The sequence below is a fragment of the Diadema antillarum genome, unplaced genomic scaffold, assembly GCF_040938485.1.
Source record: "Diadema antillarum isolate AM-2024a unplaced genomic scaffold, OU_Dant_1.0 scf00000057, whole genome shotgun sequence".
Classification (NCBI taxonomy): domain Eukaryota; kingdom Metazoa; phylum Echinodermata; class Echinoidea; order Diadematoida; family Diadematidae; genus Diadema; species Diadema antillarum.
This window is the reverse complement of record NW_027270946.1, coordinates 3,002,504-3,006,084: the sequence shown is the minus strand read 5'-3', so window position 1 is coordinate 3,006,084 and position 3,581 is coordinate 3,002,504.

Below are 3,581 nucleotides of genomic sequence, written 5' to 3'. Positions count from 1 at the left end.
TCTTGAAAAATCTATGACGAATTTTCACCAAACTTGGCCATAGCATCTTTATGGTGATAGTACTGTAAATACAGTTAATGCATGATGTAGGCTTAAGTTTACAATGACAGATGAAGGGATGTCCAAAAAAGGTGAGTGGGTAGGAAGGAGGCTTAATTTTTACATTTTTTGTCTTTTTCCTGAAAACTCAAGACGCATCCCTCGGATGATAAAATTATATATCACAAATGATATACAAAAATGATGGAGCTAATAGAGTGCTGGTGCCTGTTATGGTAAGTTAATTCATGAATATTAATGTTAAGTGCGGCGGAGGCGGATTTGTCGCATATTCAGCTTCTTCTTGATACCCTTATATAATAGATATTTGCCAAGCTTGAAACGTAGCGTGGCGTATTTATCTGGTGATATGACCTAAATTTGTCTAAATGAGCACTGCCCCAACCCCTAAAGGGGGAGGAGATGGAACACCCCCCCCCCCCCACCTCATCTCCGCCCCTTGAACTTGAAAGGGACCAACACGAGGGGGTGGGGTCGCTCGGGTGGAATTCAGAATTTTATTGAAAACCCTATACATATGAAAAAAACGGAACACATACTTTTTAAAGAAATTTTCTATACAACCAAGAGTAATAGAACACAATCTTATCACATTTTTAGAAGGTAGATCTATACTTTGATGAAATTTCACTTCTGCTTATACTAAATGACGTTGGGGCTACCCTGGTCTTATCCCTAGCTTTGGGGAAGGGGAACAACTTGGACTTGTTGCCCCTTCGAACATAGTGGGATTCTATTACCCTAGAGATGCTACTTCCCACGTTCGGTGGAAATCCGTCAAAGATTTCTCAAGAGGATACAGAATATGTGAAAATCCCCCTCCTCTCCCTTAACCCCCCCCCCCATAAACCCCCGACACCCCTCGATCCGCCACAATCAAACGTGAAATAAAATTTCAGCCATTAATGTCTTCATAGCACTAACTAAGCTCTCTTTTCCGGTTTGACAGAAGAAGATAAAAATTGAGTTAAGGGACGCCGAGGCTTCAACTCCCCCCCCCCCCCCCCTAAGCAGTGTGTGTGTGTGTGTGTGTGTGTGTGTGTGTGTATGGGAGGGGGCTCATTTTAACAAATTAAGTGCATATCACCGTAAAGAGGCAATCTGCCAATTTTGGTGAAAATCTGTCTTAGATTTTTCAAGAAGATGCTGAAAATGTGGAAAATTCCTCTCTTTGCCCTCACCCCCTCGATCTGGAGACCCCTTGATCCGCGCCATAACCAAACATGAAATTTCGATCATTAACGCTGTGTGTTCATAGCACTAACTTAGCTCTATCTTTATCGGTTTGACAGAAGAAGATTAAATTCCAGAGTTTAGGGACATTGAAGCTTCAACCCCCGCAGTCCCCCCCCCCCCCCTTCAGCGGTGGGGGAAGGGGGGGGGGGGCTCATTTGAACAAATTAAGAGCATAATTATTACCATAATCTTGCTATCTGTCAAGTTTGGGGAAAATCCCTCATAGATATTTCAAGAAGATGCTAAAAATGTGGAATATCCCCCGCCACCCATCACCCTCCCCCCCCCCGATCTGTGCACCCCTTGATCCGCCATAATCAAACATGAAATTTCATTCATTAATCACGTTAATGTCTTCATAGCACTAACTTAGCTCTAACTTTTTCGGTTTGACAGAAGAAAATTAAAAAAAACTAGATATATCGCTACGGCGACTGATATGCCTCCGCCATAATGCATGGTTCTCCTAATAGGTCTATAGTACAATGTCTTCACAATGTGTGATGACAGTTTCACACAATTGGCAAAATATTAAGATGACAGGTTTGACACAAATGTGCTGAATGTTCACTTTCCTAGAACTAGGTTCAATTGGATGAATGATTAAAATGTCAGAGTGCAGGTATTTGGGGAACTGATGATTTTTACTTGACTTTTGACCCTTTTATAAGTTTGTGCATTGAGTAATTTTCAAGGTATTGAGAAAAAGTATAATTTAAGTATCAAATGGGAAAATAGTATTATCTAAACCTGGCCTTTGACTTTTGACCTCACAGTTCCAAATAGAATCACTGTTAGGTTGAACATGCATAAATATGTAAGTTTCATGATGATACCTTGAGTTACTTTTGAGATATGGAGGAAAAAGTGCCATTCAGCACTTTCACTTGACCTTTGACCTTTTGACGTTTGACCTTTTGGCAAAAAACTTCCCACAGAATATATATTGGGTAATACATGTATACATCAAGTTAAAAAAAAAACTTCAGGCATTGCATAAATATAAGGAAAGTAGTGATATTTTGAGGAGTTGACCTTGACCTTGACTCCCTGACCTTTGAACCATGACCCCCAACTTCCCTAGATAATCACTGCCCATTGGAACAAGCATATATACTAAGTTCCATGAAGATACCTTGAACCATTTGCGAGATATGGAGAAAAATATGACTTTTCAACCTTTTTTTCGCAAAATAACCTGTGACCTTTGACCTTTGACCCCGTGACCCTAAAATCCAAACAAAGTATTATCCCCCCAGGATATACCCTCATACCAAGTTTGATGTAAAACCACATCACGGTTCTTGAGATATCGACAAAAACAAAATGGGACGGACGTACGTTATACGGACGGACGGACGACCCGAAAACATAATGCCTCCGGCCACTTCGTTGGCGGAGGCATAAAAAATCCAGATTTTTGGGATGTTAAAAGTGAAGCTTTAACCCCCCCCCCCCCCCCCTTCGGCGATGGGGGGGGGGCGCATTTTAACAAATCAAGATTATATTACCATAAATATGACTGTATTTCACAAGTTGGGTGAAAATCCGTCCTAGATATTTCGAGAATGTGCTGAAAATGTTGATCCCCTCCTCCCCCTCACCCCCGATCAGGGCACCCCTGGGTCCGCCATAATCAAACATGAAATTTTAGTCATTAATGTCTTCATAGCACTAACTTAGCTCTTTCCTTTTCGGTTCGACAGATGAAGAAAAAAAATCAAGCGTTTATACATGGTATAGGGACTCTGAGGCTTCAACTCCCACGCCCCCCCCCCCCCCCCTCCTTAGGACTGGTGTGTGTGCGTGGGGGGGGGGGGGGGGGGGGATGGGCTCATTTTGACAAATTACGATCATATCACCATTAAGATGTTATCTGCCAAATCTGGTGAAACTTCGTTGTAGGGTTTGCAAGAAAATGCTGAAAATGTAATAAAAAACTAGAAATGTCGCTATGGCGACTGATGCCTCCGCCATAATGCATGATTTTCCCAATAGGTGTATAGTACAATGTCTTCACAATGTGTGATGACAGTTTCACATAACTGGCAAAATATTGAAATGACAGGTTTGTCAGAAATATCTTGAATGTTCACTTTCCTTGAACTGGGTTTGCTGTAATTGTCTAAGAGTGCAGGTACACATATTTAGGGAATTTAGAATTTTTACTTGACTTCTGACGGACCCTTTTATAAGTTTATGCATTGAGTAATTTCCAAGGTATGAAAAAAGAATGTAATTACAGTACAAAATAGTTTTTTTATTGGGGGAGGGCATTGAAACCT